General features: G+C 40.2%; 1 pseudogene; it reads left to right on the top strand.

Moving 5' to 3' along the window:
• The first annotated feature begins 872 nt into the window (after nucleotides 1–872).
• Nucleotides 873–1,768, top strand: LOC118852901 (annotated as a pseudogene).
• Nucleotides 1,769–10,217: the final 8,449 nt, after the last annotated feature.

The raw sequence follows: 10,217 nt of genomic DNA, 5'->3' as shown, positions 1-10,217 counted from the left end.
ATGGTCTCCTGGTTTTTCCATGAACAAGATTCTTCATCACTCAGCTCCAGGCATTTTCCCTAGCTGTTCTCCATGGCTGGAGTGCTATTTATTGTCTGCTTGAACAGTTGACCTACATGGCTTCCATTTCATCCCCACTAACATCCTACCTTCTTGGCCTAGCAATATCACATTTAAAACTATGTTACAAAGGAGCATTCATGAAAACAATCTGGTACAGGTTATGAAATAGAGTAATAGATCAGGCAAATAGATTAGGTATAAAATATACAGTAGTAAATTGCCATAGTAATCTAGTGTTCGATAAATCCAAAGGTCCAAACTTTCAGGATAAGAGTTCAGTATTTGGCAAAAGTTCCTGAGAGTAGTCTATAAACTTTTGTTGAAAAAAACTGAAAATCATTATCTGAAAATCTGCAGAGGGGTTTTATCTGTTATTCCCATCTGAGTTTTCCTCATTGAATCATGTTCTTGAAGCCTGGAACTTGGGTCAAAGAAAAGATGTCTATAAATAATCTTTCAGTTTATCTAAACCAGATCCTGAGACCACTTCAAAATACAAAATGAAAACATTATGCTTACAAAGAAAAAAAAGTTCCTGGTCAACCAGGCCCAACACTCTATTCATTGTACCAACTTTCCAGGACATTTTCAGGCATAGGGAAATATAGAATTACAGAATATTTTCATCTAGGAAGGGAATTTTTGAGTTCAATAGTAAAGCACTAACCACTGTCTGAGAAATTTTATTGCTCCTTATATGGGAGATCAGAAAGTCATGGAAATTCAGTGGAAAAATTTTACTATGTAACGACCATAATTTCATGTTTTATCCATAGGTCCCAGATCATCTTCATAAGACATCTAAAGAAATGCTGACTTTTGATGAAATTCTGGGGATAGTATACCTTCAACCAACTGTAGCTGGATTCCTAGGGAACTGTATCCTCTTCTTCCTAAACAGCTTTAATTTCCTCCTTGTTCGGAGAACAAGACCTAAAAATCTAATTTTCATCCATTTGGCCTTTTCCAATGCCATGGTGCTTCTCTTTAGGGGAATACCTACTATAGCAAGACTTTGGAGGGTGAGATGTCTCCTGGATGAGATTGGGATTAAAATCATAACATACATGCAGACACTAAGCCGGAGTCTCTCCTTGTGTAGCACCTGCCTCTTGAGTGCCTTCCAGGCCATCACCATTAGTCCCAACAACTCCATATGGGCACAGCTCAAAATGAGAGCACCAAAGTGCATCATTCCATGCATTATTCTTTGCTGGAACTTCAATATACTATTAGGTATCATTATACCTCTATACCAAATTGGTCCAAAGAATAGCACAGACAGTAAATATGGATGCAACACTGGTATAGATCTATAGATGTATTTAATAACAAATATATAAAAGTTGCAATCATAAAATGTGTTCATGATATTTTGTTTGTGTTTCTCATGACCTCTTCTAGTGTCCATATGGTCTTAATCCTATACAGACACAAGAGGAATGTCAATCATATTCATAATAATAGCTCCTCTATAAAAACACTGCCTGAAACCAGAGCAACAAAAGCTATCCTGCTTCTAGTTGCCACCTTTCTTTTGCTTAATATATTCAGTCCCATTTTGATTTTGCATGTGCTCTATTTCAAATACATAAACAATTGGATGATACATACCTCAGCCTCTCTCTCTCTATGGTATCCAACACTCTGTCCTTTTATTCTGATCAGCATTGATACCCAGATCCCTCGGACTCATGCTCATTGATAATTTGAACATCTACAGGGTCCCCATAACCCTGTAATGTGGATTCACAAAGAATACCTATACAGGCCTAAAGACTCAGAACATTTCAGTTAGATGGAACATTGAAGAACATCTAAACCAGTCATTCAACAGATTCCTCAAACTGAGGTAAAGGGTCAATGAATTATAATGAAACATTTGCTTTCTCAACTCTAACATCCTTTCCATATTTGGCAGTTCCATGAAAAACTGCAAAGCACCTGAATGCATCCTAAAAATATAGTCATTCTTGGGGCAGCTAGGTGGTACAGTGAGTAGAGCGCCAGCCCTGGAGTCAGGAGGACCTGAGTTCAAATCCGGCCTCAGACACTTGACACATGTACTAACTGTGCGACCTTGGGCAAGTCACTTAAACCCAACTGCCCTGCCAAGAAAAAAAAGAATAATCATTATTCTAGGCTGGGATTGTGGGAACTTTTAGGCTTTCCTTATACCAAATCCTTTCCCTTTAAATTCCATTTCACTCTTCCCTTTCAAGCCACGTCATTCCCAGCAAGCCATGTCAGGAAACACCATTGCTGGTAATTACAAATAATAATAATAATGATAATATATAGTACCATGGGGAACTAAGAACGAAGCTAAGGCTGAGGTAGTCCCAAAAATGTTGACTGTAAATAGGCTCAGCTTAAAAAGGTGACAAGAATATATTTGTTACATGTTTTGGTAATCTCATCAGAGTTCCTTTAAACAACCAAGAGTAGGGGAAGGAGGTGTCTCTGTGTGTGTGTGTGTGTGTGTGTGTGTCGTCAAAGGTATAAACCACAGATAGAAAGTAAAAAGTATAGTGAAAAATGAGACACCTAGGATTTCAGAATAAAAAAATTCCTTGAAGACAACAAAGTATAAAACCCATTATCTCAAGTGCTTATAGAGAAAAGCCTACAAGTTAGTCAACAAATAGGAACTAGAGCTTCTATTAAGCAAGTAGAGAAATTTGACCTCTAGGTATTAGAGATCAAACTTAGGTATCTCCACTTTCTTACTCTATTTTAACCCGTTAAAATGAAGCTTCTGATCTTATGATTCCACAAGAACTCCTTTCTTCAAAGTTAAAAAAAATTATCTCTTAGTTGCCAAATACAATGGCCTTTTCTCAATCCTCAATCTCCTTGACCTCTCTGCCGGTTTTGACACCACTGATCACTCTCTCCTCCATGATACTCTCTTCTCTCCAAGTTTTCCTGCCACCTATGTACATGAACCCTCTCTCCTTTGATGGATTCTCCTCCAAATCATATCCTCTAATAGAGATGTCCCTCAGGGTTACCACCTGGGTACTTTTCTCTTCCCCCACTATACTAATTCACGTGGTGATCTCAATAGCTCCCATAGATTGAACTAACTTCTCTATGCTAATGATTCTCAATTCTAACTCCCCTGATCCCATCTCTCTGCTAACCTCTAATCTCACATCTTCAACTGTCTTCCACACATCTTTTTTTATTTTTTTATTTAAATTTATTTATTTAACATATTTAGTTTTCAGCATTGATTTTCACAAGAGTTTGAATTACAAATTTTCTCCCCATTTCTACCCTCCCCCCCACACCAAGATGGCATATATTCTGGTTGCCCTGTTCCCCAGTCAGCCCTCCCCTCTGTCACCCCACTCTCCTCCCACCCCCCTTTCCCTTCCTTTCTTGTAGGGCAAGATAAATTTCTATGCCCCATTGCCTGTGTATCTTATTTTCTAGTTGCATGCAAAAACTTTTTTTTTTATTTTTGAACATCTGTTTTTAAAACTTTGAGTTCCGAATTCTCTCCCCTCTTCTCTCCCCCCACACAAATTCCCTAGGAAGTCAAGCAATTCAACATAGGCCACATATGTATCAGTATGTATAACCCTTCCACAATACTCATGTTGTGAATGACTAACTATATTTTGCTCCTTCCCAACCCATCCCCCTTGTAGTATTTTCTTCAGTGGTATTTTGGACCTCCTTTTCCATTTGGCTAATTCTGCCTTTCAAGGCATTCTTCTTCTCATTGGCTTTTTGGAGCTCTTTTACCATTTGAGTTAGTCTATTTTTTAAGGTGTTGTTTCCTTCAGTGTATTTTTCAGTATTTTTGGGGGTCTCCTTTAGCAAGTCATTGACTTGTTTTTCATGGTATTCTCACATCCTTCTCATTTCTCTTCCCATTTTTTCCTCTACTTCTCTAACTTGCTTTTCCAAATCCTTTTTGAGATCTTCCATGGCCTGGAACCAGTTCATGTTTTTCTTGGAGGCTTTTGGTGTAGGCTCTTGCACTTTGTTGACTTCTTTAGGCTGTATGTTTTGGTCTTCTTTGTCACCAAAGAAAGCTTCCAAAGTCTGAGACTGAATCTGGGTGTGTTTTCGCTGCCTGGCCATATTCCCAAACAGCTAACTTGACCCTTGAGTTTTTCAGCAGGGTATGACTGCTTGTAGACTAGAGAGTTCTATGTTCCACGTTTGGGGGGGAGGTGCCAGCTCGTCTCACCAGCCCTACTCCTTCCCCAAGAACCCCCAACCCGGACTGGGCTTAGATCTTCAGCAGGCTGGGCACTCCTGCTCTGATCTGCCAGTTAATTCCTCCCACCAGGTGGGCCTGGGGCCAGAAGCAACAACAGCTGTAGCTGCCCCACTTCTGCTGCCCCCGGGACTGGTAGCTGAACCGCGAACTCCTTCCACTCCCGAAGCTTTTCCCACTAACCTTCTCTGCTGTCTTTGGTTTTTGTGGGTTGAGAAGTCTAGTGAGTGCCGCAGCTCACTGATTCAGGGTTCTAGGGCCCCCTCCGCCCGGCTCCTGGTCTGGTAGGTCAACACCGCTCAGGCTGGGCTCTGCTCCACTCCGTTTCCAGCTCCCAGCTTGGTGTGGGATAGACCTCACTCAGAGACCGTTCAGGCTGTCCTGGACTGGAGCCCTGCTTCCCTCTGCTGTTTTGTGGGTTCTGCCATTCTAGAATTGGTTCAGAGACATTTTTATAGGTTTTTGGAGAGACTCGGCAGGGAGCTCACACTAGTCCGTGGTTTCTGGCCGCCATCTTGGCTCCGCCCCCCAGACAGCTCTTTTTAAAATTTATTTATTTAATTTATTTCATATATTTAGTTTTCACCATTGATTTTCACGAGATTTTGAATTACTAATATTCTCCCCATTTCTACCCTCCTGCCCACTCCAACATGGCATATATTCTCGTTGCCCCATTCCCCAGTCAGCCCTTCATTCTATCACCACATTCCCCTCCCATCTCCTCTTCCCTTACTTTCTTGTAGGGCAAGATAAATGTTTATGCACCATTGCCTGTGTATCTTCTTTCCTAGTTGCATGCAAAAACTTTAATTTGAAAATCTGTTTTTAAAACTTTGAGTTCCAAATTCTCTCCCCTGTTCCCTCCCCACCCACTCTCCCTAAGAAGGCAAGCAAGTCACCATAATCCACATGCGTATCATTATGTAAAACCCTTCCACAATACTCATGTTGTGAAAGACTAACTATACTTTGCTCCTTTTTATCCTATCCCCCTTTATTCAATTTTCTCCCTTTGCAAAAGGGTTTGTTTTTGATTACCTCCTCCCCCTACCTGCCCTCCCTTCTATCATCCCACCTTTTTTATCTTCTTCCTCCTTCTTGCCTGTGGGGTAAGATACCAAATTGAGAGTGTATGTTATTCCCTCCTCAGGTCAAATCTGATGAGAGCAAGATTCACTCATTCCCCCTCACCTGCCCCTCCTTCCCTTCCAACAGAACTGCTTTTTCTTGCTGCTTTTATGAGAGATAATTAACCCCATTCTATCTCTCCCTTTCTCTCTCTCTCAATATATTCCTCTCCCATCCCTTAACTTGATTTTTTTAGATGTAAACCCTTCATATGAAACTCACCCTGTGCCCTCTGTCTATATATATAGAGACATATACATATATATGTATGTATGTATATGTGTATGTGTATGTATGTACATATGTATGTATGTATATATGTATGTATGTATATTCCCTTCAGCTACCCTAATGGTGAGGTCTCATGAATTATACACATCATTTTTCCATGTAGGAATGTAAACAAAACAGTTCAAATTTAGTAAGTCCCTTGTGATTTCTCTTTCTTTTTTACCTTTTCATGCTTCTCTTGATTCTTGTGTTTGAAAGTCAAATTTTCTATTCAGCTCTGGTCTTTTCACCTAGAAAGCTTGAAAGTCCTCTATTTTATTGAAATCCATATTTCACCTTGGAGGATGATACTCAGTTTTGCTTGGTAGATGATTCTTGCTTTTAATCCTAGCTCTATTGACCTCCAGAATATCATATTCCAAGCCATTCAATCCTTTCATGTAGAAGCTGCTAGATCTTGTATTATCCTGATTGTATTTCCACAATACTCAAATTGTTTCTTTCTGGCTACTTGCAATATTTTCTCCTTGATCTGGGAGCTCTGGAATTTGGCAACAATATTTCTGTGAGCTTTCTTTTGGGGATCTTTTTCAGGAGATGATGGGTGGATTCTTTCAATTTCTATTTTACCCTCTGGCTCTAGAATATCAGTGCAGTTCTCCTTGATAATTTCTTGAAAAATGATATCTAGGCTCTTTTTTTGATCATGGCTTTCAGGTAGTCCAATAATTTTTAAATTATCTCTCCTGGATCTATTTTCCAGGTCATCGGTTTTTCCAATGAGATATTTCACATTGTCTTCCACTTTTTCAATCCTTTGGCTCTGTTTTGTAATATTTTGGTTTCTCATAAAGTCACTAGCTTCCACTTGCTCCAATCTAATTTTTAAGGTAGTATTTTCTTCAGTGGTCTTTTGGACCTCCTTTTCCATTTGGGTAATTCTGCCTTTCAAGGCATTCTTCTCCTCATTGGCTTTTTGGAGCTTTTTTGCCATTTGAGTTACTCTACTTTTTAAGGTGTCATTTTCTTCAGTATTTTTTGGGTCTCGTTTAGCAAGTCACTGACATTTTTTTCATGGTTTTCTCGCATCCTTCTCATTTGTCTTCCCGATGTTTCCTTCACTTCTCTAATTTGCTTTTCCAAATCCTTTTTGAGCTCTTCCATGGCCTGAGACCAGTTCATATTTTTCCTGGAGGCTTTGATGTAGGCTCTTTGACTTTGTCAACTTCTTCTGGCTGTATGTTTTGGTCTTCTTTGTCATCAAAGAAAGATTCCAAAATCTGAGACTGAATCTGAGTCTGTTTTTATTGCCTGGCCATGTTCCCAGCCAACTACTTGATCCTTGAGTTTTTCATCAGGGGTATGACTGCTTCTAGAGTAGAGAGTACTTAGTTCCAAGCTTGACGGGATGTGCTGTAGTTTTCAGAGCTATTTTTATAAAGCCAGCTGTGCCACACCATCGCTCCTCCTCCCACAAGAACTGCTAACCCGGACTGGACTCAGATCTTAAGCAGGCTATACACTCCTCCTCTCATCTCCTACCAGGTGGGACTGGGGCTAGAAGCAACTTCACCTGCAATTCTGTAGCTTCACCACCCCCGCTGCCCCTGGGGCAAAGGCCGAACTCACGAACTCCTTTCACTCTGTCCCCTGCAGCTTTTCCCACTAACCTTCTCTGTTGTCTTTGGTGTTTGTGGGTTAAGAAGTCTGGTAACTGCCACAGCTCACTGATTCAGGGTGGTAAAGCCTGCTCTGCCTGGCTCCTGGTCTGGTTGGTCCTGCCACCACCCACGCTGGGCTCTGCTCCACTCCACTCCCAGCTCCAAGAGTTACAGACCTTACCCAGCGACCATCCAGGCTCTCCTGAGCTGGAGCCCTGCTTCCCTCTGCCATTTCGTGGGTTCTTCAGTTCTTTTCTGTTGTCTTTGGTGTTTGTGGGTTGAGAAGTCTGGTAACTGCCACAGCTCACTGTTTCAGTACTCTAGGGCCTGTTCTACTGGGCTCCCAGTCTGGTTGGTCCAGTGGCGGCTCATGCTGGGCTCTGCTCCACTCTGCTACCAGTTCTGTGTGATAGACCTTACCCAGAGACCATCCAGAATGTCCTGGGCTGGAGCCCTGCTTCTCTCTGCTATTTTGCGGGTTTTGCAGTTCTAGAATTTATTTAGAGCCATTTTTTACAGGTTTTTGGAGGGACCTGGGGGGGACCTCACACATGTCCCTGCTTTCCAGCCACCATCTTGGCTACACCCCCCTTCCAGATATCTTAAACTGGGTGTTCAGTAGATATCTGAAATACAATATGTGAAAGTGGAACTCCTTATCTTTCCCCCAAAATGTCCACCCTCCCCTTCCTCCTCTAGTACTGTACATGGTTAAAGCGTATTCCCATTCACTCATTCTCAAAATTTAAGAGAAATCTTGGATTCCTTGCTGTCTTTTATACTTTTATAACAATCTCTTGCCAAGGATGGCATATTTCTCCTTTATATGTCTTGGCTACATCCCTTTCTTTACTATGACTCTTCCACCACATTAGGGTAGTCCCTCCTCATCTCCTGCCAGGGCCATTGCAATAGCCTGCTGTTGGATCTGCCTATCTCAAGTGTCTCCCCACACCAATCCATTCTCCATTCAACCACTAAAGTTCTTTTCTAAAAGCTATGGTCTGATCATCTCAGTTTCCTTACTCATTAAACCATTGTGGCTTCTTATAGTCTCAAGAAACAAAGACAAGATTCTGTGTTTGGCATTCAAACTCTTCATTACCACCCCCCTCCTACCTTGCTAGTCTTCTTGCAGTATATATATCTATAACATATACTCTTCAATCCAGTGACACTGACCTTCCTGTCTTTCCCCAAACAAGACACTTTGTCACTCAGCTCCCAGCATTTTCCATAGAATATCTCCATGCCTAGAGAGTTTTCCATTCTCTGCTTGAATTGCTGAAGTCTGTAATTTTCTTTAAATCCCAATTAAAATCCCAGGTTCCTGCCCTAGCTTTCAAGATTTAAATCTATATTACAAGGCAGCAATCATGAAAACAATCTGGTACTGGCTTGGAAACAGAGTAGTAGATCAGTGGAATTGATTAGGTAAACAATATATGGTGGTAAATGAATAATAATCCCCAAAATTCAAGCTTTGGGGGGCAAGAACTCATTTTCATCAATAATTGCTGGGAAAACTGGAATGCAGTTTAGAAGAAATTAGATATCATCCAATCTCTTACCTGGTTTACCAAGATAATGCTTAAAAGGGGTATGGTTTAAAAAGAAAGGGTGATATCATTAGCAAAATAAGGAAGCTAGGAACAATTTACTAGTCAGATTTATAGATAAGGAAGGAATTTATGACCAAAAAGGAGATAGAGACGATCACTAATAGCAAATTGATAGTTTTAATTGCATGAATTTAAAAAATTTTGCACAAACAAAACCAATTTTTCCAAGTTTAGAAGGATAACAAAAAACAAACAATATTTTTTTTCTGATAAAGACCTCATTTTTCAAATACATAGCAAACTGAAAGAAATTAATCAATATAAGTGTCATTCCCCAAATTATGATCAAGGGATATGAACAAGCAATTTTCAGAAGACAAAATAATAGTACTCCATAGTCACATCAAAAAAAGCATGCTCCTAGTCACTATTGATTACAAAAATGCACATTGAAACAATTCAGCTCCCACTTCACACCTACCAGATTGGGTAACCTGATAGAAAAGAAAAAGAACAATTGCTGGAGGGGGTGTGGAAAAAATTTGACCGTAATGTACTGGTGGTGGAGTTGTGAACTGGACGAACCATTCTCAAAAGGAATTTAGAGTTGTATGCAAAGGACATTTAATTGGTACATACCCTTTATCCTAACAATGCCACTACCAGGTCTATTCTCCATAGAGATCAAGACAATCAGAAAAGAACCTATATGTGCAAAATATTTAGAGCAGTTCTTTTTCCCATGGCAAATAATTGGAAAATGGGGGGATGCCCATCAATTGGGGAATGGCTAAAGAAGTTGTAAGTAATGTTGTTGGAATATTATTATAGCATAAGAAATGATAATTGGCATGACTACAGAAAACCTAAGGAAAATGTATTAACTGATACAAAGTGAAGTGAGCAGAACCTGTAACTAATTGTACAGAGTGTCATTAATAACAGCGATGAAAACTCTGAAAGACTCGACTACTCTGATCAAGACAATGATCCAAGAAATTTCAAAGGACTCATCATGGAAAATGCTATCCGTGTTCAGGAAGAGAACAGATGAAGTTGGAGCACAGGTTGAAGAATTTTTTTACAATATTTTTCTTGCTTGTTTACAACATGGCTAATATGGAAATATTTTTCATGATTTCACGTGTATTATTCCTATAACATTGTATGTCATCTCAATGGTTGGGGGTAGGATAGGAGGGAAGGAGAGTATTCAGAACTTAATTTTTTTAATGTATTATGAAAATAAATTGTTACGGGCCGAGTTAGAGCCGAGCCCTGCCCTCCTCGGACCTCCACACCCAGGGGCCTGCTGAGATAAACTCAGACATC

This window comes from Trichosurus vulpecula, chromosome 6 (assembly GCF_011100635.1).
Source record: "Trichosurus vulpecula isolate mTriVul1 chromosome 6, mTriVul1.pri, whole genome shotgun sequence".
Lineage (NCBI taxonomy): Eukaryota > Metazoa > Chordata > Mammalia > Diprotodontia > Phalangeridae > Trichosurus > Trichosurus vulpecula.
Note: the sequence above shows the minus strand (reverse complement) of the source record. Positions and strands in the feature narration are given on the sequence as shown.